This window comes from Hemiscyllium ocellatum, chromosome 25 (assembly GCF_020745735.1).
Source record: "Hemiscyllium ocellatum isolate sHemOce1 chromosome 25, sHemOce1.pat.X.cur, whole genome shotgun sequence".
NCBI lineage: Eukaryota > Metazoa > Chordata > Chondrichthyes > Orectolobiformes > Hemiscylliidae > Hemiscyllium > Hemiscyllium ocellatum.
Genome location: NC_083425.1, coordinates 17,564,515 through 17,589,535, shown reverse-complemented (window position 1 = coordinate 17,589,535; position 25,021 = coordinate 17,564,515). Strand labels below are relative to the sequence as shown.

General features: G+C 40.8%; 1 long non-coding RNA gene across 1 annotated transcript in view; it reads left to right on the top strand.

Annotated features, from left to right (window-relative positions):
- The first annotated feature begins 10,961 nt into the window (after positions 1–10,961).
- Positions 10,962–25,021, top strand: part of LOC132827712 (uncharacterized) — a 42,977-nt gene continuing 28,917 nt past the window's right edge. Inside the window, exon 1 of the long non-coding RNA XR_009646033.1 lies at positions 10,962–11,011. This is a non-coding gene — a long non-coding RNA (uncharacterized LOC132827712). The remainder of the gene's footprint in view (positions 11,012–25,021) is intronic.

The following is a 25,021-nucleotide window of genomic DNA, read 5'->3' as shown; positions in this document are numbered from 1 at the left end:
ACAGGGTAAAAAAGAAACCCTTGAGGGGGACAAAGAAGTTAAAAAAGCTCCGGTGTTTTCATTGTAATAAAGTGGGCCACACAAAATCAGAGTTTTGGTGGGCTAGGAGAAAGCCAGATGTAGGAAAACTCTACAAGCCTGGCAGTTTTGTTGGACTAGTAACAAAAAGCACAAGGAAAGTTAGACAACTGCCTCAGAGTGTACAAGATGATCAGAGGTTGATTAAGGAGGAAGTGCCAGATCTGCTTAAAAAATATACATGCAAGGGTAAAGTTTATTCACATAGGCAGGAGTCTTAGGTAAGGAGGTTATAATATTAAGGGACACAGGAACCTCTCAGTCTGTAATGTTGAAGGATGAAGAGATATGCACTCCAGAGGGACTATTGCCAGAGAAGGTACTAGTAACAGAAATTCATGATGAGACAAAAAGTGTTCAGTTATATAAAGTGAGGTTAGAGAGTCCAGAGAAGAGAGGATAATTTATGGTGCGAGTACTGGATAAACTCTCAGCTCCAGGAATACATTTTGTCTTTGCAAATGATAAAGCTGATTCACTGGCAGACGTGCTGCCTACTCTACTTGAAAAGCCAGTGGAGACATAGGCAACTGAAGACCTGGAAAAGGTTTATCCAGGGATTTTCCCTGATTGTGTGATCACAAGATCACAAAGAGACAAGCTGAAGCAGGAAAGATCAAAAGGCACAGATAAGGAAGCTGACATAGTGTTATCTGAAACTTTCTTTGATCAGATAAGTAGAACAGAGAAGGACAAAATTGATAAATATGCAAGTATTTTTAGCTTTGCTAAACTGATTGCATTCCAGCAGACAGATGAGGAGTTAAAACAGTTATATCAAAAAGCATTTACTGAGAAAGAAAGTGAATGCATTCCTGTGTGTTATTACTTAACAAATGCTATCTTAATGAGGAAATGGAGACCATTACACATTCAAGCAGATGAGAAATAGGCAGAGATTCATCAAATTGTTTTGCCAGTAGGGCATAGAAAGGAGGTGCTGCGAGTGGTGCATGAGCTACCACTTGGAGGTCATTTAGGGGTGAGGAAAACACAGGCTAAAATACAAAGACATTTTTACTGGCCTGGACTACACAAAGATATAGTTAAATTTTGCCAGATATTTCATACATGTCAGCTAATCGGAAAACCACAGGCAGTAATAAAACCTGCACCTTTAATACTTATTCTGGCATTTGATTAACCTTTCACAAGAGTCTTGATTGATTGTGTAGGACCCCTGCCTCAAACATGAAGTGGGAATAAGTATTTATTAACAATAATGGATGTGTCGACTAATTTCCTGATCCCACGAGGCAACATCACAGCTAAAAGGGTTATGGAATAATTACTTAATTTTTTTTACTAGATATGGACTACCAGTAAAGATCCAGTCAGATCAGGGATCAAACTTCTCATCCAAACTTTTCAAGGAGGTTATAGATAACTTGGGAATAAAGCAATTCAAATCTATTGCATACCATCTGGAATCGCAGGGAGCACTAAAGAGATGACATCAAACACTGAAGACTATGTTGAGGGCTTATGGTCAGGATTAGCCAGATGTTTGTGATAAGGGAGTTCCATTTGTACTTTTTGCGGTCAGAGATGCACCAAATGAGTCAACCAAATTTAGTCAATTTGGATTAATTTTTGGACATGAAGTGAAAGGACCATTCAAACTAATTAAGGAGAAATTAATAAGTCAGAATTCAGAGACTGCCCATTTGGACCATGTGTCAAATTTTAGAGAAAGATTAAATAGTGCTGGAGAGATGGATAGATGGCATTTACAGGTATCACAACATGCAATGAAACAGGAAGCGGATGAGAAATCACAAAGTCGCAATTTTGCAATTGAACATAAGGTATTGGTGTCACTTCCAGTAACAGGTGAGCCTTTAAAAGCCAGGTTTAGTGGCCTGTTTCAAATTGAGAAAATATTGACTGAGGTGAACGACTTGATAAGGAGTCTAGACAGGAAGAAATCTCACAGAGTGTGTCATGTGAATATGCTCAAAAGGTATTTGGATAGGGAAGGAAAGCAAGAGAAGAAGATATTAATTATTACAGCACAGAAGGAAGAACCAGCTTTAGAGGACTCTGAATTGAACATTCCTCAAATCAAATTGAACAATGAGGAATTTGTCAAAAATTGGGATAAATTATTGAGTTACCTTCCACAAGAAAATCAAAATGACCTGAAAGCCTTATTACGATCAAAGGGGAGGTGTGCAAAAATAAACTGGGAAGTACTAACCTAATTGTGCATGACATAGATATAGGAGATGATGTTCTGATTAAGCAACATCCTTATAGGCATAACCTTCTCAAGTCAGCACAGGTTTAGAATGAGATAGAGCACATGCTCCAAGATGGCATAATCAAAGTGAGTTACAGTGACTGGAGCTCACCCGTAGTCATGGTGCCAAAACCAGATGGTACCCAATGGTTATGTGTGGACTATTACAAAGTTAACACTGTTACAAAGACTGATGCATATCCAGTTCTACAGTTGGAGGACTGGGTGGGGCAAACAACTTATACTTCTAAGTTGGACTTGCTCAGAGGCTACTGGCAAGTATCTCTGTCAGAGAGAGCAAAGGCAATTCCAGCTTTCGTAAGGCCAAATGGACTATATCAGTTCAAAGTCATGCCATTTGCTTTGAAAAATGTTCCAGCCACATTTCAGAGACTGACTAATAAGGTCATTGCTGAATTACCCAACTGTGTGCTGTATATTATTGACCTGATGATTTTTAGTCACTTGTGGAAGGAACGTTTACAGCATTTATCAGACTTGATCGATTGACTTCAGAAGGCAGACTTGGTGGTGAACCAAGTGAATTTGCAAAGCCCAAGTCACCTTCCTGGGCCATGTTACTGGACATAGACAAATGGCCCCACGGGATGTGAAAACTAAAGTAATTGGGGAATTTCCTACACCGTCAACAAAAATAGCAGTACTACAGTTCCTGGAATTGAGTGGATTTTACCAAAAGCTTGTGCCAAACTTTAGCAATGCAGCTGCTCCACTCAGCGAATTGTTAAAAAGGGGCAAGAAGTTTCAGTGGACAGTGGACTGTTAAAAGGCATTGGACAGCCTAAAAACTGTGTTAACCACTGCCCCAGTATTAGCCACACTGGATTACACAAAACCTTTCAAGGTGGCTATCGATGCCAGTGATGTGGGTGTCGGTGCGGTGCTCCTGCAGGAGGATGATGAGAGAATAGAAAGACACATCAGGTATTTTTCCAGGAAATCGAATGTTCACCAACAGAAATATTTAATAGTGGAGAAAGAGACTCTAAGCTTGGTGTTGGCATTACCACATTTCAGTGTTTATATTACCAGCAATGCACCTGAGACAATCATATACACTGATCATAACTCATTGACATTTGTGGAAAAATTGAAGGACAAAAATGCCAGATTGTTTAAAATGAGCTTGTTGTTGCAGCCGTTCCATTTGATAATTGTGTATGTGACAGATTGTGAAAACATGATTGCCGATGTGTTATCGACACTCAGATGAAATAGGGAGATGGTGGGGGTGTCGCAGCCTGAAATTACATGTGGTTGTGCATGTTTGCTGTTTATAGTTAGTATAGTGTTTACATGTGTATAGACTACTAACTAGAGTTTTAAAGGGTTAAAAATGAAGCCATCTTTTGGTATTAATGGTCCCTTTTTTAAGAGGGGTGTGTCACAAAGCTGGTCCCTTTTTTTTCTAAAAGCTGTGTCTTGGCTCAAGGAGACTCTGTCCATGATTTTTTTTATAAAGGGGTAATAAACCTGACCGGACTCTGATCATTCTGGTTTGGTACAGAGATTAAAAGGATTTTAAGAGGTTTTTTGTTTATATGCAAACAGATGAGCCTTCAGGCCAAAGTGGTCATGTTTTAGAAGTGACCTGTGTAAAGAGAGGGGGGGTGGTCAGCTCTCTAGCTGAGTTGAGCTGAGCAGTTTTTATATCAGTCTTGAATGGGAAGTTTAGCAGGGAGCTGTGTGGAAACCCTCTCTCTTTTCTGCCCCTGAACTTCAACCTGTAGGCATGTGTTCCATTTATACTGGGTTTTAAAGGGAGTTTGCTTATTGGGACTGTTGTGTATAATTGGGACAGCATAAGTAAGTCTAGTTGGATAGGTTGAGTTCTGCCAGGATTCTTTATTCTGTTCTTTGTTTTTCGTTGTGTAATTTTGTGAACAATTTTTTAAAATCTATTTTAGAATCTAGTAGTCAACCTGGCTATCTTACTCCAGGTAATTTTCACTGTACACTTCTGAAAGAAATTGCAAAGTTAGGTCTTGGGCTAAGAATGTTTTGAGTGGTCTGGCCTCGTCCATAACACTTGGTGTCTGCAAACTTTTAGGGGAAAGTGAGAACTGTAGTTGCTGGAGATCAGAGTCAAGAGAGGCAATAGGATCAATGTTTTGGGCACAAGCCCTTCATCAAGAGTGAGGCTTGTGGGCTGAAGGGGGGGGGGGGCTGAGAGATAAATGGGAGGGGTTGGGGGTGGGCCCAGGGGGAATGTAGTTGAGAATGCAATAGGTGGATGAAGGTGGGGGCGAAGTTGATAGGTTGGAGAGGATAGATGGGAAAAATGACAGATAAGTTAAGAGGGTGGTGCTGAATTTTAGATTAGATTCACAACAGTGTGGAAATAGGCCCTTTGGCCTAATAAGTCCACACTGACCCTCCGAAGAGCAATCCACCCTCCTCTGACTAATTTACCTCACACTATGGGCAATTTAAGGTGGCCAATTCACCTGACCTGCACATCTTTGGACTGTGGGAGGAAACCAGAGTACCCGGAGGAAACCCACGCAGACACGGGGAGAATGTGCAAACTCCACACAGACAGTCACCCAAGGCTAGAATTGAACCTGGGACCCTGGTGCTGTAAGGCAGCAGTGCTAACCACTGAGTGCCCCTGAAGTTGGAGGCTCAGGATTGGGATGGGGAGGGGGGGGGGGCGGGGGCGGGGGCGGGGAAATGCGGACACGGGTGAAATCCACACTAATCCCGTGTGTGGTTACATGGTCCCAGAGTGGAAGATGGGGTGTTCTTCCTCCAGGCTTCGGGTGGTTAGGGTTTGGCGATGGAGGAGGCCCAGGACCCGCATGTCCTTGGTGGAGTGGGAGGGGGAGTTGGTTGGTGCTGGCGTCCCAGAGATGTTCTCTGAAAAGACCTGTAAGTTGGGTCCTCTCTCTCCGATGTAGAGGAGACCATATCGGTTTAATGGAACCAGTAGATGACATTTGTGAAGGTACAGGCAAATTTCCGTTGGATGTGGAAGGCTTCTTTGGAACCTTGGACGGAGATGAGGGGGGAGGTGTGGGTGCAGAATTTGCACTTCCTGTGGTGGCAGGGGAAGGTGCCAGGAGTGGCGTGAGGGCTGAGGGAGAGCATAGATCTGACAAGGGTCTCTCCAGAACGCTGATGGGGTGCAGAAGGAAATATAACTGGAGAGGTGGGGACTGTTTGTAGGTGGTGGAAGTGGCGAAGAATGATGTGATGTATACAGAGATTGGTGGGGTGGACGGTGAGGACCAGAGGGGTTTTGTCCTTGCTACCTGGACTACACCTTGTCCCACCCTGTCTCCTGTAAAACCACCATCCCTTATTCCCAATTCCTCCACCTCTGCCCCATCTGTTCCCAGGATGACTAATTCAACCATTGAAAATCCTAGATGGCCTCCTTCTTCAAAGACTGCAATTTCTCCTCCCCTGTGGTCGACTATGCCCTCCACTTCCCATGCCTCCAATCCTAACCCTACGCTTCCCAATGCAACATGGACAGAACCTCCTAGTCCTCATCTTCCACACCTCCAACCTCCATATACATGGCCAATCCTGAACCACCTAAAGCCTGGAGGAAGAACACCTCATCTTGCAACCCTGTATCCACATAGGATTAATGTGGATTTCACCAATTTCCTCATTTACCGTTCTCCCACCCTCCAACTTGGCACCCACCCTCTTGACCTGTCCATTGTCTTTCCCATCGATCTGCTTCACCCTACTTTCCAACCTCACCTTCAGCCCTACCTTCAGCTGTCTATCACATTCCCAGCTACCTTCCCCCCAGCCCCAGTCCCCTCCCATTTATCTCTCAGCCCTCTAGTCCACAAGCATCATTCCTGATGAAGGGCTTATGCCCGAAACATCGATTCTCCTGCTCCTCTGATGCTGCTTGACCTGCTGTGCTTTTCCAGCAACACATTCTCGAATCAGTAAATTTTAAGTCGATTACTTTATCATTTTACTTTTGAAGAATTTTCAGCAAATACTGGTCATAAACTACCCTTTAACTTGTTTAGGAAAAGCTTCACTGGTGATCTACTTTAACTGAATCGTATAAATTAGAAAAGAGGCTAAATGAGCACTATCAATCCACAGTTCACCAACTATTTGGGGATATGCTGGTTGTTTGACAAAAGCCATTATTCATGAACAACTATGGGTCTCAAAATGGAACAATTAGAATACCGAACTATTTTTTCACACGATTCTTAGTTGTCTATTCCTTTCTTCACTTAGATTATATGTGGTCAGAAATAACAGCAATCGAATATCAAAACAAACAAAAACTACCATAATTCTGTAAGCGATAAGATAGTTAATGTTAGAAATGCCTGATAAAGTTTCCATCACCTTGGGTTGATCTTCTGGCTGAGATATGGGAATTAAGCTACATAGAGGAGAAGATGATCTGTTTTAAACACAGATATGGATTGTGATTTATTGGAGAAGATTTGAGTGAGCAGTCAATAAAAGGAAGATTTGTGCATTCCCAAAGTCTTAGTAGATTCAATGGCAAATTGTTTTTGGCCAATAGTTACTATACTAGTGCCTCTTGGAGACTCTACAATATGTCAGATGCTTAAAGACAAAACTGGCATCAGTGGACATCCACTGTCCTCTGGTACTAATGCAACAAAATGCAAAATGCAGCACTGTCAAAAGGTGCAGTATAATGTGGAACAGTTTTACTGGCAAACTGAACATCTGTGGAGTAGTGATCATAAAACTGAAAAATAGAAATAACTGAACTGCTTAGTGGATCCTATTATTCAGTACAATGATGTTCTTTATTTATTTGTTCAGCGTTACAATAATACAAAGCTGAGAATGGTGGTGTTGTGTGCATCATTACACTCAGACTTTGCGAAGGGCAACTAATGAAGTTTGGTTAACACATCGCACCACTGAGGTGCATAGATCAATTTGGGTAATTCCCCAGTTTGGCACAAGCATCTCAGATTGGCATGTCTGTTTTTGTTCCAGGGGAAGGTGCATGTAGGATGAAGTCAGCCTTTGAACCCTGGATGTAGACAGGAGGAGGACACAGGGACTACAATATGATGAAAAGGGCTGTTGAAACACTTGTACGTTTTCTCTTGGATCTTGTCACAGTTCTGTTAAACATTATTCCCGCTGGCCTTCACCATTTTTGATTGTCAGAAAAAAAGCCTTATGTCCTTCATTGAATGAAATCTGCTATCCTTCCATGGTCTGGCTTACACGATGGCCCAGCAAGTCATTCAATTATATCAAACCACTACAGACAAGTCACCAAGTAATAAAATCAGACAGATCAATTAAAGTTGAAATGACAACACCACGGTGCACTGGTGTCTAACAAAATCATTTTTAGCAACACTGGAGGTGGGGTGTAGGGGTGCCAAGATCAGAAGCTGGCCTGCAGACTGGTTGACATATTCCTACTCACAGAATCATACCTTACAGACTACATTTCAGACAGCACTATCACAAACCCAGCTGATGTTAATCTTCAGCCAACTCATATCAGTCTGCATAATCTCAATAAATAGCAGAAGGCAATGAATACTGTAAAGGCTGTGCGGCCATGACAACATTTGGCCAATAATACTGAGTACTCCAAAACTAGTTACTCATCAAAAGGGAGAGGTGAATTTTAAACCTTACAAGAAAGGAAAACCCAGCTAACTGGAAGCCAAGAAAACTGAAGCAATGAATTCCTTGGAGATGAATGTGGAGTCTCTGGCTTAAGACAGCTGGAGTTCACCATCTATTATCAAGGGGGTGGGGTGAAAATGCAATGGATGCTATTGTAATGAAGATTGTGAATCAGATATTTTTATTTGATAAATGTTTGTATTTATATAGTGGCGCATCACACGTAGTGAATGATTTGTGGTGCAATGATCATGTTATAGATAAACATGCAACCAATTAGCTATGATCTCCTCTATCCAAGGAGAACATGTTTAGAATGATGGTTGGGTTTGGAAATGTGTGTCAGTTACTTTTATAAAAGTTACTGACATATTTCTGTTGTCTTGTGACAAATTAAATGCTGTGCTGATGAGGAATTAATGCTTTCCTTGTGCGTTATGGCTTTAGGTTTAATGGAATGGTGATGTTTATTGAGGAAAAATGATGAATTCTTCTAATTCTGCTTCTGTATGAGTCCAAACTCTCATATGTCTCTCTCTCTCTCTCTCTCTATATATATATATATATATATATGTGGAATGCATAATTACTAATGATGACAAAAAGTAATAAAGAAGTTAGTGAGAATGAAAACAAAGTCCCTAAAAACCAAATGGCAGTCCCCAAAAACCTTAAGAGAAACAAATATTTTGAGCACTGATCCCCAACAAGAGTAAACCTACTCATTTCCATTCAATAGCATTGCTATTGCTAAATCCCCCACTCTCAATATCCTGAGATTCACCATTGACCAGCAACTGAAATGAACCAACAGATAAGTACAGTAGAAATAATACAAGCCAGAGGCTAGGAATTCTGTGACAATTAAGTTACCCCATGGTATCACTGAAACTGCTCGTAAAGCTTTTTTCCTACTCTCAAGCACAGACAGACAGATATTTTCATTTTTGACGGGCGCAGGATTTAATAGCTTGACAGGTTAACTGTTTACACGTGCTCTCCATCCTTGAAGAGCATTTATGTCTTCACTATTAAGTCAAGGAGTGCACACTGTGGATTGGTGTCATTTCTGGAAGAAAAACAATCAGGTCATCTTGGCCTGTGCTCTGAATTTAAAATGGCCCAGTCCATAATTTACATTTATAGACTTCAAGTCCCATCCTCTTGCCCCTGTCAGTGAAAATAGGGTCTGCAAGAAATGGTAGACAGGACTTTCAGGTTTCTGTCCTATTTATCATTTTTAAAAATCCATGGAATCTCAATGACTCTGAGAAAATCTATTCCACTGTATCCCTTGTTTCTGGGTATGAATCTAACCTAGTTTAAGGGCATGAAAGAATACATTAACTTCAATGCAGGGAAAAGTAGTGGCTGTAGAACAAGTTTCCACTTTCCCACTATTATTTTAGATTCAACTGCTTCCCTTCTTTTCTATCTCAGCCCTCAGGCTCTTAAATGAAACACATTGGAGAGATGTGAGCACTAAGTCACTACCAGCATTCATCAATAGTGCTCAGCTTGGGAGGTGATAGAAACCACATTCTTGCGGTTATGTGTTCCTGGTTACAGTTTGGATTGCTAGACTAAATACCAGGAGATTTTCAGTTGCTTACATGAGTTAGCCAATGGTGTTGAATAGCTGTAGCCTGATATTGTACCATTCTGGTTTACCTTTCATCTATTTCACATCAAAAATCACTCGAACATGTAGCGAATAAAAAGTATATCTTAGTTTTATGGTCTCCCACCAAAGGCTGAGAGTACAGAGATTCCAGCAGGTGACAATGTGATCAGATATTTATGAACTAGAATTTGGATGTCAACCTATTACTAAACTGTTTAGGAACTGGATATTTACCAATCTCTTCACTGCCAACATTGAGATGCTTCAGCAACACTCGACCTACAGGCATTTGGATGCGTACCCATTATCACAATATCAAGGATGGACATTCAGAGCTGTCATTAAACTACAGGAATCCAGCTACTTACTTAATAGAGGACAAAACTGTGTGCATATTGATCACAGGTAGCACAGAACTGGCCATTTAACTGTCACAAGGCTGTAGGAGAATCTGACATGCTGCCATTACTTGACTACTGCTGCCATTACTTGACTACCAAGAAAACAGTCACTTATCTGTTCACCGGAACACAGGAGAATGCTGTATATTTCCATCCCCATGCTGTCAGGAATTGAATGGACTGGCGGGAACCTGTCACAGAGAAAATAATTGGAGTCAGGCCAACCTTGGGAATTAGATTAAATTAGAATACTATAAATTTCAAGAAGACTGTGACTGACTTATTTTTGAGTATTTTCCTGATATTAATCCCATCAATTGCCAAAGAGCAGCACATTACACAATGGCATGAAATGTGACCAAATTCACAAAGTCAGCAGCAGTCATTCAGCGCATATACTCTAAGAGTGGAACTGAAAACAATAAATTAGCCAAGATGGGTATATCTAATGGGAATCCTAAAATGTGGGCCAAATTCAGATTTTTGATCTGAATCAGAAATTGTTGGGTTGGGATCTAAGTTTTGCCGGTCATCCAATAGCTTCCCAGTCAGTCATTAAGAAGATGTATTATAAATGAGCTTGAGCTATTCGTTGCATCTCTGTATGCTTAGCTTTGACATTAGCTGACAGTGTGAATTCTAAGTTGACAGACTATACTCTGAGGCCTTCGAAACCTCGGAGAGCCAGTTGGCCTTTGCTGACTGATTGCTGCAAAAGTGTTCAGTTTCTCTTCAAGCGGAGGCTTGTTGAAATCTGCTGCTTGAGTACTGTGGCTTTATTCAGCACTCTACAGACACACTTTGTCACAATATTGAATTTGAGGCCGCTCCAATTTTAGAAATAGCAGAAGAAAAATAGTCAGGGATCGTGCCAGCGAAATATACAAGTTGCCACACCATGGGTGGAGCTTAAGCACACAGTCTGTACGTGTGGACGCTGCATACTCCCAGTCTACGTGCTTTAGGTCTCTCCAGAGGACATAAGGCAATGGTGGTGTCATACATACCTCAATGTGGTCATGGGTAAGTCCAGCTTGTTTGTACTGTTAGTCTCATCGCTCTAGCAGCAGGAACTGGAAAAGATTGCAACTGAGAGGAGGAAGGTACTCAGCCCTTGCAGATGTTTTGAGGCTAACCAATTTACAAAAGTGTTTTCACCAAGAAATTTCAACCTGCGTGCCAAAAGTTCATTCTTTGAGTGGCTAGACCAGTCTGAACCCATTTAAAATAGTTGAAGATCCGTACAGTTTCATTGTAACAATGTGCTGTTTTGAACACTTTCAAAAGTGCAATCCATGGTGGTATCTTATGAAAACATTGAAATTGATGATTTGGAAATGTGCCATTCAACTTTCGGCATCGAAACAGCAACCTTTCCTCTTGCCATCTCTAATACTGATCTCATTGATCTAATATTATATTAGAATTGATCTAATACTATAAGAAGACAAAACTTTGTGCAACAGTTCATGACTTCAGAACTCTGAACCAAATCAAAAATCTGTGTTTTACCAATTTGAATAAGTTATAACGTGTGATAACTGTAATCATATAACTTCAAATGCCATTTTCAATAACTTGTGAAGCGTGCCTTCAATAGATAAGGCATGTGATGATATTATTACTGGCACGTTGCAGACACTTGGAAAATAGTAGACTGCCAATACCACAAATATTGCAAAATTACACTAATTAGAATACTGCTATCATTGTTATATTAAAAAATGAAGTATCAATATGATATTTATCAATATTAAGTATCAATATTGCCACTGATGGGTTAAAATGGTGTTATAAGACATAAATAACGTTTTGAACTTCGTTCACTAGTATGTGTTGCTTTTGTATTGTCACATTTCGTCAGGCATGGCCCAGAACAGGTCACATACACAAAGTGACAATTTATCTTTAGGCACTTAAGGCAGCCATTGTGAAAGCTTCAGTATTGATACAGTGACCTAATCCTTTTTTAAAAACAGATTTGCGAAGAATACTGACAGGGAAAGTAAAACTTATACTTTTCAGGAAGTAGGGTAACTGAGGTCTTTGGGATCAACTGCACAAGCAGTGAGGGCCATACTTTAATGTTTCAACTAAAACATGTACTCTGATTAATGCAGCATCTTCTTAGTGGTGCTCTGGAAAGTCAATCCAGAGTCTAAGTTCTTGGTTTGGAACTTGGATTTTATGATGCACTGCAGAACAATATTTTCAGTTCAGTGTTCGTATTAGTTGCAAGCAAATAGTGATACCCATTGTGTATGACCATGTAACTGAATGACATGAATATTTTCAATGAGAAAAAGACAACTGAAAATTCAGATGGATGACTTCAATTTTCAGTTCAGTACAAAATAGACATAGACTGTTTGACTGCTGGTTACAGCCTCGTTTTAAGGAGGATAATGGTAACAGATTTGGTACCTGTTTGCTGTAATCTTAGAGCATTAAAATAGCTCCAATAGCTAACTAACAGAAAGTGAGGACTGCAGATGCTGGAGTTCAGAATCGAGAGTGTCCAAAGAGCAGGAGAATCGATGTTTTGGGCATAAGTCCTTCATCATCATTCTTGATTAAAGGCTTATGCATGAAACTCAATTCTCCTGCTCTGGGGATGCTGCCTGACTTGCTGTGCTTTTCCAGTGCCACACTCTTGACCTTATAGCTTATTGTCAGAAAATAACAGAGCTAATTATTCTACAGAATACAACCATTTCTCTGACAATATTTGAATGCTTTTCCCTGATTACAAAATTATCTTTCAAAGGTCTTCCAAAATATCTGTTAAAAATAACTTTTTATCTAGTACCTTTAGTTTAACAACACAGTCTAAAGTGCTTCATGAACAAGAGAATTGAAAACCAACATTAGGCACAATGATATGTAAGGCAGGTGGATAAAGATTTAAAAGGCAAGGTGGGTTAATACATCAAACAGCATCATTGGTAAAATAACTATCTTGTCTTTATCATGTTGCTATTTTCCTTACTGAGCATAAATTGGCTTGTCAATTGCTTGTCAAAGCTATTATATTCAAAATGTGCTCCACTGATTGCAAAATGTGTTGAGATGTCCCACTTGGTGAGAGAGGTGCAGTGGTAACACAATTTGTTTCATTTGAGATGAGATTCCCTACAGTGTGGAAACAGGCCCTTCGGCCCAACAAGTCCACACCGACCCTCCGAAGAGTAACCCACCCAGACCCTTTCCTTTACCCTACATTTACCCTGACTAATGCACCTAACGCTATGGGCAATTGAGCATGGCTAATTCACCTGACCTGTGCATCTTTGGATTGTGGGAGGAAAACAGAGCACCCAGGGGAAAGCCACACCGACACGAGGCGAATGTGCAAACTCCACACAGACTGTCACTCAAAGTGGGAATCGAACCCAGGTCCCTGGTGCTGTGAGCCACCATGCCTCCCACATTTCTTTCTTTAAATACTATTATTTTAATCGATAATACCACTGCAAGGGGAGATTTGCTCAGATGTTATCTTTCTCTGTCAGACACACTACAGCCTAGAGGCTGGATATTTGATGCTTTCTTCCCCCAGGCCAGTTTCTGCAGTCTAACCATATTGCTTCAACAATAAGAACATGAGCTGGTGCACAAAATATACTAAAATGGCAGGTGAGAGGAACAGGGGTAAAGTACCTGCTTCTGAGCCAGGAGGCCTGAGTTACAGTTTCTTTTGCTTCAGAGGTTTGACATATCACATCTGAACAGGTTGTTTTAAATTAGCTATGACCTGTGGCACAAAGGTAATGTTTGGGACTAGGAGGTCTATGCATACCAGTCCCAGAGCTGTTTTATAACAATATCTGAACAGTTTGATTAAATAAGGGAGGGGAAGGCTGGGAAATAGGCATCAGTCAATCCTTTGAGGAAATTGACATCAAAAACATAGGCACTAAAATGGCGCATCTTGGGATATTGGTCTTGACAAGTGCATGGGGAGCCGAGAGTCCAGAGGGGCCAAGTCTCAGTGATATGTTCAGTGCAAACAGCTCATCTGAGTAAAAATATCCAAATCAGACCATGTAGCAGAAGTGGCCCTTGGCTAAATCTTTGTATTCGGGGTCAAACTATGGTGAGGATCATGGCAACTACTGTTGCCTCATGGAGAACACCATCCCATCTTTATTCTACAGGGAGGTAATTTTAGACGTTCTTTAAAATTTTTTCTAGAATTGGTAACTCCTGAAGAATCCTGAGTAGGGTTGGCTACTCTGTCCTTCTCGTTGACTAAATATTTTAATGGAAGCCTTCCACAAATGTTAAACTTCAAATTCAATGTGTAAAAGAGGACCGCAAATAGAGTCATAGAGTCATAGAGACGTACAGCATGGAAACAAACCCTTTGGTCCAACACGTCCCTGCCGACCAGATATCCCAACCCAATCATGTCCTGATCTAAGAAAAAGGTCAATTACAATTTAGCAATAGGAGTCATTGCAGCTTGGTTAATTGCTAAGTTGTGGTATCAATTTCTATTGTGAAAAATAGCCCACTTGCACCGAGCTGTAAGGTTTGAATTGTGAAGATTACTGAAATAGGGTCTTTTGATGTAAAAGCTAATGAGAACTGTTAAAAGGAAGATTCCCTCAATTCATTGTTGATTATGACAGTGTAAATGACACATTTACAACTTCACTGTCAATGGCTAATAGAATGAAACTTCTTCTTCAGTGTTAATCTCTTTGAGTAGTTTACAAAAGGTTTTGCAAACTCAGCTATGAGGTGATTAAAGAGCACTGCATGGGTTGGAGACTGTCTTGTCTGCCTCTCTCAGCCCCTGCTTTTCACTTCTTAACTTGAGGGATGAGCCTGAATACTGCTCTTGCTGCCAGATATTGTAATAGAGCTCCACCCACGCAGACAGGGTCATATGTACAAACAACTTTGTAAAAGCTCTGGCTTGCAACATATATAGGACACAGAAGCCTCATTAATTTTAATTATAATCTAATTGGAAGGCAGTCTGTTTAATTTGATGTGGTTAGTCTGTGGAGGCCTGAGGGTTCACAGTCGAATTGATGACCATTTTGAGCCATCGTTGTACAATATTGGGTACAGGGGGTGCAGGGTGATGGAATACGGCAAGATAAGGTAATGTCATTGGTCAAGTAATTCAGAGGCCTTAGAAATATGAGTTCAACTCCTTTGATTGCAGTAGGATGAATTTGAACTTACTCTTACAAACAGTGACCTGATGCTATCAGTGAAAGCCTAACTGGCTCACAAGTATCCTTTAGGGAAGGAAACCAGTTGATCCTGTTCCAGACTGGCCAGCATGTGACTGGAGACCTACAGTAAGCTGGTTGACATTAAACAGCCCTCTGAAATGGTCAAGTCATAGAGTCATAGAGTCATAGAGATGTACAGATGGAAACAGACCCTTTGGTCCAACCTCTCATGCCGACCAGATATCCCAACCCAATCTAGACCCACATGCCAGCACCCAGCCCATATCCCTCCAAACCCTTCCTATTAATATACCCATCCAAATGTCTCTTAAATGTTGCAATTGTACCAGCCTCCACCACATCCTCTGGCAGGTCATTCCATACACGTACCACCCTCTGCGAGAAAAAGTTGCCCTTTAGGTCTCTTTTATAACTTTCCCCTCTCACCCTAAACCTATGCCCTCTAGTTCTGGACTCCCCGATCCCAGGGAAACAACTTTGTCTATTTATCCTATCCATGCCTCTCATAATTTTGTTAACCTCTATAAGGTCACCCATCAGCCTCCGACGCTACAGGGAAAACAGGCCCAGCCTGTTCAGCCTCTCCCCATTGTTCAAATCCTCCAACCCTGGCAACATCCTTGTAAATCGTTTCTGAACTCTTTCAAGTTTCACAACATCTTTCCGATAGGAAGGAAACCAGAATTGCACGCAATATTCCAACAGTGGCCTAACCAATGTCCTGTACAACCGCAACATGACCTCCCAACCCCTGTATTCAATACTCTGACCAATAAAGGAAAGCATATCAAATGCCTTCTTCACTATCCTATCTACCTGCGACTCCACTTTCAAGGAACTATGAACCTACACTCCAAGGTCTCTTTGCTCAGCAACACTCCCTAGGACCTTACCATTAAGTGTATAAGTCCTGCTAAGATTTGCTTTCCCAAAATGCAGTACCTCGTACCTATCTGAATTAAACTCCATATGCCACTTCTCAACCCATTGACCCATTTGGTCCAGATCCTGTTGTAATCTGAGGTAACCCTTTCGCTGTCCACTACACCTCCAATTTTGATGTCATCTGCAAACTTACCAACTGTACCTCTGATGCATGCATCCAAATCATTTATGTAAATGACAAAAAGTAGAGGACCCAGCACCGATCCTTGTGGCACTCCACTAGTCACCAGCCTCCAGTCTGAAAAACAACCCTCCACCACCACCCTCTGTCTTCTACCTTTGGCTAGTTCTCCCTGTATTCCGTGGGCTCTAACCTTGCTAATCAGTATCCCATGGGGAACCTTGACAAACGCCTTACTGAAGTCCATATAGGTATAAACAATGACTGCAGATGTTGGAAACTGGATTCTGGAGTAGAGTGGTGCTGGAAAAGCACAGCAGTTCAGGCAGCATCTGAGGAGCAGAAAAATCGACTTTTCGGCCAGAAGCCCTTTATCAGGAAGTCCATATAGATCACACCTTCTGCTCTGCCCTCATCAATCTTCTTTGTTACTTCTTCAAGAAACTCAATCAAGTTTGTGAGACATGATTTCCCATGCACAAAGCCAGGTTGACTATCCCTAATCAGTCCTTGCTTTTTCAAATACATGCACATCCTGTCCGTCAGGATTCACTCCAACAACTTGCCAACCACTGAGGTCAGGCTCACTGGTCTTTACTTCCCTGGCTTGTCTTTACTACCCTTCTTAAACAGTGGCACCATGTTTGCCAACCTCCAGTCTTCCGGCACCTCACCTGTGATTATCGATGATACAAATATCTCAGCAAGAGGCCCACCAATCACATCTCTAGCTTCCCACAGAATTCTCGGGTACACCTGATCAGGTCCTGGGGATTTATCCACCTTTAACTGTTTCGAGACATCCACACTTCCTCCTCTGTAATCTGGACATTTTGCAAGATGTCACCATCTATTTCCCTACAGTCTATATCTTCCATATCCTTTTCCACAGTAAATACTGATGCAAAATATTCATTTAGTATCTACCCCATTTTCTGTGGCTCCACACAAAGGCTGCCTTGCTGATCTCTTCCTACTCTCTCACTAGTTACCCTTTTGTTCTTAATATATTTGTAAAAACCCTTTGGATTCTCCTTAATTCTTTTTTCCAATGCTATCTCATGTCCCCTTTTTGCTGTCCTGATTTCCCTCTAAGTATACGCCTACTTGCTTTATGCTCTTCTAAGGAGTCACTCAATCTATCTTGTCGATACCTGACATATGCTTCCTTCTTTTTCTTAACCAAACCCTCAATTTATTTAGTCATCCAGCATTCCCTATACCTACCAGCCTTCTCCTTCACCCTGACAGGAATATACTTTCTCTGGATTCTTGTTATTGCATTTCTGAAGGCTTCCCATTTTCCAGCCATCCCTTTACCTGCGAACATCTGCCTCCAATCAGCTTTCGAAAGTTCTTGCCAAATACCGTCAAAATTGGCCTTTCTCCAATTTAGAAATTCAACTTTTAGATCTGGTCTATCTTTTTCCATCACTATTTTAAAACAAATAGAATTATGGTCGCTGGCCCTAAAGTGCTCCCCCACTGACACCTCAGTCACCTGCCCTGCCTTATTTCCCAGGAGTAGGTCAAGTTTTGCACCTTCTGTAGTAGATACATCCACATTCTGAATCATAAAATTGTCTTGTATGTACTTAAGAAATCCCTCTCCATCTAAACTTTTAACATATGGCAGTCCCAGTCGATGTTTGGAAAGTTAAAATCCCCTACCATAACTACCCTATTATTCTTACAGATAGCTAAGATCTCCTGACAAGTTTGTTTCTCAATTTCCCTCTGACTATTAGGGAGTCTATAATACAATCCCAATAAGGTGATCAACCCTTTCTTATTTCTCGGTTCCACCCAAATAACTTCCCTGGATGTATTTCCGGAAATATCCTCCCTCAGCACAGCTGTAATGCTATTCCTTATCAAAAATGCCACTACCTCTCCTCTCTTGCCTCCCTTTCTATCCTTCCTGTAGCATTTGTATCCTGGAACATTAAGCTGCCAGTCCTGCCCATCCCTGAGCCATATTTCTGTAATTGCTATGATATCCCAGTCCCATGTTCCTAACCATGCCCTGAGTTCATCTGCCTTCCCTGTTAGGCCCCTTGCATTGAAATAAATGCACTTTCATTTATTAGTCCTACCTTGTCGCTGCCTGCCCTGTTTGATTCACTTCTGTTCTCAACTGTACCAGTCTCAGATTGATCTTTTTCCTCACTATCTCCCTGGGTCTTGGAAGCTGACGTACCCCTCGTTGAATTAGAGCCAGTCTCAATACCAGAAACTTGGCTGTTCGTGCTGCGTTTCCCTGAGAATCCATCACCCCCTACATTTTCCAAAACAGCATTCCTGGTTGAAATGGGTATATCCATAAAAGACTCCTGCCCCAGGTGCCGGCCTCTCTTACCCTTCCTAGAGTTAACTCATCTATGTGACTGCATCTGAGACTTTCCCCCCTTCCTATAACTGCATCCATCACACACTGTTGCTGTTGCAAATTCCTCATCGTGTCTATATGTCTCTCCAACTGATCCACTCAATCTGATAAGATTCGCATTTATGGCAGATATAATCCGCAATAACCCTTAAACTCCCACATCTCCCCGTGTCTATGTGGGTTTCCTCCGGGTGCTCCGGTTTCCTCCCACTGTCCAAAAATGTGCAGGTTAGGTGAATTGGCCATGCTAAATTGCCCATAGTGTTAGGTGAAGGGGTAAATGTAGGGGAATGGGTCTGGGTGGGTTGCGCTTCGGCAGGTCAGTGTGGACTTGTTGGGCCACAGGGTCTGTTTCCACACTGTAAGTAATCTAATCTAATCTAATCTAATCTAAACTGACAAGAATTACATCTCATTGCAAAGGCCATTTTTGCTACTTCACAATCTACAGACCCAGAAAATAACTCTGTCTTATTCCTCTACAAATCACTGCACCAGGTTAAATTACTAGCTATGGCTTATATTTTAAGTTTAATCAAGAGACTTAACTCCAAAAACATATAATCAAGAAAGAACCCACCATATCACTAATGCAGCCTTTCTCTTGGATAGACGTAAAACAACAATGACCTTATCTGATTCTGTCAAAAATCACACAACACCAGGTTATAGTCCAACAAGTTTAATTGGAAGCACACTAGCTTTCGGAGCGATGCTCCTTCATCAGGTGATAGCATCTCCAAATCATATCTGATTCTGTGTTGTGAACTTCGCCCAAACCGGTTCCTCCAAGATTAGTTGTGAAATCTACTGTTTGTTAATTTTCCCAGATGCACTCCGATGTCCAGTGACACATGAATTCAAAAACAGCAAAGGCAATAACTGTGCAGGTTCTCTCTCTCTCTCCTGCACGGTCCTCACCATGTGCTTCCTTTGTCTGCTCTTCTCCCTTTTAAACTGCTGTTGTTTTGACTTTTTTTTCCAAAATTCCAAAGCAATGCAACAGCATATAAAACAGGTAATTGCTGCTCCTGGAATTCGAGGAAATCACCTCCAGTACCGTCTGCCACTCAATATAAAAGCAATTTGGAATGGCCAGCCAATGATGGAATGTCCTCATTCCAAAAATAAGAGTTTTCAAATTGGTTACAGTATTAAGCAGGTTATTTCTGTAGATTAAGAAAACAATGCAATTTTCACATGCCATTGAACTTTCAAGTTCCATGTGTTTTAGGGCTTTTAAATTTGGCTGCACAATAATCCAACAACTAAACTTTTTTCTGTCATTAAGCTGTAGCCTACCTGATGCCATAGGTAATTTGTCACATATATTTCTTACAATTTGAAGATTGATTTTAGAGATCAATGCAACACATCCATAATTTTAAATGTGAGATATGTGGATCAGATTACAAAAATTACTTTGCCACCAAAAGTAATTTCTTTGTTTTCCATGCCTAACACCTTTGCATTTGCTGTTTCATAAGAATAAATTTGAATGGATCAGCCAAAGTATTGGTAAAACAAAACCACCAAACAAAAATGAAAGTGCATGGAATATTGTGCATCAATCCAACAAGCCTCCAATTAGGACAAAGGGAATCTGTAAAAAAAACTGATTACTTGGTTAAAGGTAAAGACACCATAGTCGTTCTAGACCATAGGACTGCCTTCTTATCAGAGATAAATACTGGTGGTGGTCAGGCAAAGTTGTAGAGTCATAGAGATGTACCCTTCGGTCCAACTCGTCCATGCCGACCAGATATCCCAAGCCAGTGAGCGATTGGGAAAGAAAATCCTGGATGTTAACCTCAGCTGGTGTCGGCATGCAACTCCCACTATTGGCATCACTCTGAATTTCAAACCAGCCATGCAGCCAACTGAGTTAATTACTTGGCTAATATTCCCAGAGACGTCTGATTGACAAATTTGCAGCTGGGCCACATTTAGCTTTCTTTTTCATGCTTTCATTCATATTCATCTGAGCTCAACCTCTGAGTTGTTTTCTTCTTCCACAATTGGTGGTAATTTCTGAGTCAGTAATTTATGCAATGAAGAATCATCATGGGATCTTTGCACATTGCTAAGGCTGGTGCATCAATACCACAGGAGTGACATGTTACTGGAGGTGCGATTATCCGCATCGATTAAATAAAGTCTGGTCTGCCTCTTCAGGTGAACATTTGTGTCTTTTGACATTATTCAAAGAACAACCGGAAGTTTCCAGGAATCCTGGTCACAATTTCTATATCAATTAAGTTTCTACACCCAAATTAACAAAGTTTGCTATTATTGTTTGTGGAATCTTAGGATACGCAAAATGGCTTCTAAATTTTCTAATGTGATTGCCATTGAAAGTTGTGAGAAGCAGCAAGCCTTTCTCTTCTTCTTTTCTCTTGCTCCCATTCCAGTTCGATAGGTTTTCAGACTATAGTGTATAGGAAATAATATATGGTAATGAATTGCACTGTGATATAATTGCAAAACATTAATTGTCTCCAGCTCTTCTCTGCAGAGTTGAATTATTCTTATGTATTCTATTGTTCATGACTTGCTGTGATAAAATTGTTATTGGTTATTATACTGGGTTCAGCATTTTAAAAGAACTATTTCAAATGAGCCAGAGTTCTGTCAATTAACTGGAAAAGTGAACACTTAAGAATGGAAAGCATTTCTCCATTTCAATTCTTTTGCCTGTATTAAAGTTAACAGAAATTTACCTTTCTGAGATCCTTGGTTAATTGCCAATCACCATTACAATGACAAATATGTAGAAATACATGTTGTGTAAATCGAGGAATGCTCTGTCTTTTTTGTGAAGATGTAGTACTTTGTTTAAATCAATCAAAAATAAATTGGTTCAAAGTTGGACATTTCAAAAAAGCCAAGAAATTGGCTAACTTTAGTCCTTGAGTTTTCCAACAGTTCTGTGCTCATTTGTGAACCCCATGCATTTCTGCCTTTTACATTTAGATCATAACTTGTTACTTTTGCTATCTGTTCCTGTACTCACAGTTTCTATTGCATTTTTTCTTAAGCGATAGAAAAGTGTTTCAAACCCGAAAATAAATTCACAGGTTACACTGAACATTAAACACCAATTTCCTTTGAACGCCATTCAAAAATTAACTTGGAATACATGCATTAAAATAACAGAAAATTGAAGCAGCAAATGTCAAATGTGTTTTCCCGGTGACCAGATCTAACATTTGAAATAGGAACCGCAATAACTACAATTGAAGGATTTCATGTGATGCAAATTTTAATTGTGTTTGATTGTGTTTAGAATATAAAAAGTATACACTGGAATTCTTAAATAAAGCATATAAAAAACAGACCACCCTTCAAACCTGATTCAATGTGGTGAGTGTTCACATTAATTAAGTTTCCTGATTTGTACCACAGTAAGGCTAGGATTAGCAGTTCAGGCATTGCAACACACTGCTGAACAAAGCCCACATACTGACAATTCAGGAAGGACCTCCATGTTAGCTTCTTTGCAGCCTCATTCCTGGAGCTCAAAGGCCATAGCGTCTGCAAAGCAAAAGAAAAAAATGATGTAGCCATTTCAAGTTTATTTTACGAACCACATGACCTGGGGGAATTGCTACTGTGTTTGCTCCTAATGAGCCACAATTTTGTTCTTTTTGAGCACTCGAAGCATGAAGAGTTCCTCATGGAATTTCAGCCCTCATGCTTATGGCCTTTGGAAAGCACAATAAATACTGATGACAAATCTGATTTGTAGGAACACTCACTACATCAACAATGCTCACTGTAGTATTCAGGCTAACAAAGATTTCCTGAGGTCTGAATATAGCCCCTATGGAGCACTGAAGTAAGACTTGGGTTAATTAATTAAAATTGCAATGTCCTTTTTTCAATTCTTTAAGACTGATAGTCATCTATGTTTTATGAAAATAAATCCCTGCCCCCCCCTTACGATTTGATAATGACACAATCTGGACATGCCCTGTGCTCATTTATTCTTTCACTTAATCTAGTTTTTGGGCTATTCAGCAATATTGATTTCCCACAGTTCATGAACAGGGTGCATGTTGCTTTTCAATCTGATTGTGACAATGTTTTTACTGCAACATTACAGAATTATTTGAGTTATGTAAAAGCAATCTGGTTTCCTCAGGATCTCAGGCTCGGATTTTAATCCTTTCCCTCTTTTTCACTTTAAGCTGCTTCTTTTTCTGTGCAACTCACTCATCTTTGCATCGACCAGGTTGTTTACTGTTTTAATTGTATATGATTTTGAAAGGACTAATGTCACAGACCGCTAATCTGATTATATTATTCCATTCTGGATGAAAAATCAAAGTCTGCAGCAAGAGATACTAACAAGATCAAAAGATCACCCATAGCTCCTTGTAGTTATGTCGAACTAGCTAATATCAATATTTAGTACAGCAAGCCATGAGCAACAAAATTTAATAGAATAATTCTACTTTACACAGAAGCGCTCATGCAATTAATGTTTTGAAGTTATATCACAGTGTGATTTAATATCATTTGTTCTTTCTACTAGATTATAGTCTGAGTATTTGTAAAGAAATAATCCACATCTCTGGCTAAGACAATTGCCTCTTCTTGTTAAGGCGCACTAGTAGCTTGTCCTCTACCATAGTTAACCAAGCAGGCTCTTAAACCCATTATTGAAAGAAGGATTGGTGGCAGCACTGTGTCTGAAACATAAACAGATAGTGGTTGATTTCTCAGCATGTATGACAATTGCTGGCCGCACAACTGACTCATGTTACTGTTTCTAAACCGTGAAACCAGATGTACTGCTTGGTTGTGGCTGTGTGGCTGGAATGTCAATGCACACTAATCTAAGTTACATATTTCAGAATAGGAACTCTGTAAATCAAGGTTAAAAAACAGCAGGACAATGCTTGAGACATTGAGCTTGGGTTTCGCTATATGGGACATAAGTAAATCTGTATGCGCTATCAAAATCCTGGTGTCCATGGAAAGCATCTCAGTGCATATCCTCCCGTTAGGGGCAGAAGTCAGCAAGATGATGCACAAAGACTTTCAATGCATGTTGGGAAATAATTTGGCATTTCGTACATTTGCATTTCTTTCTGATAGATAAAGTCATCATCGTCCCATAAGGCTGTTTTCTCACGAGAAAGAGATGATTGTTGGCGGTTCAACTTGAGGGTCACCACTCCAGCAAGGCTGAGAAAGTGGGACTGTCATAGTAAACTTAGGCAGTGTGGGAACTGAACCTGCACTGTTAGCGTTACCCTGCATCACGAACCAGCCATTCAGCTGAGATAACCGACCCCTCAGCCATAGTTCAAGTGCTCTCCTTAAATTGGCAGATTGGAGCAGTTTATCCCCTGGGCCATCACTTTGCTACCATCTAATCAATGGCCTCTCCATGTCAATCAACTTGGAAGTCTGACTCCAGCCTGGTAAGAAAGTATTTTTTTCATACTATGTACCTGCCTGCCTCCATCATTGAGATTTATAATATGGCCAAAACACAGGAGCAGCCAGAAAAGAGAAGCACATTTGCAAACTGTCAGAGAAATTACCCAATTGAACAGAGACCACACAAGTGTGAAACATGTGAAATTGACAAGCTGTTTATTACAAGCAATATAGTTGGAAGAGAAATTGACTAAGCTGACACAGAACTGAGAGTCTGTACAGGTAGACCAAGGGTCGTCTTCCTTGAGCAGTAGGCACAGGCAGTTTTATAGGGGTACAGTAATATGGTGTGAATTACAGAACAATCAAGGGTAAAACATAATCAATGAGAAGACAATCAACCATCTGATAGCAGCAATCAACCTGTGATTGAGTTAGGAGATTCTGATCCTCTGTGAGAGTAGGTGCTCATGTCTCTCATCCTGGCATCAATGGGTTGCCATTGTGGTTAGCCCACAAGTAAGTTAGGGGAAAGAGAGGACTGCAGATGCTGGAGATCAGAGCTGAAAATGTGTTGCTGGAAAAAGGGCTCATGCCCGAAACGTCGACTCTCCTGCTCCTTGGATGCTGCCTGACCTGCTGTGCTTTTCCAGCAACACATTTTCACCACAAGTAAGTTACCTTGGTGCCTTTCAGTCTGAGCATCCTTCCTAGAGTTCCAGTACGTATGAGGAGTGAGGCTGCCCTTAAGGCTTCGGGAGTCGTTGTGCTTCCTGAAGGCTTGGAAGTCTATTGTCAGGTTGTCTCGGAAAGTGTATTCCCCAGTCTGGAAGTGGTTTGAGTTATTTCCTGTTTGCTGCCTAGTGTCTTAGTTAGCCTGTTTGGTCAAGATTGAGGCACTCTGGGTAGTTTCTGTTGTGGCTTAGGCAGAATGGTTCCTTACGCTCTTTATGGCCATGCTGTGGGTGGACAGG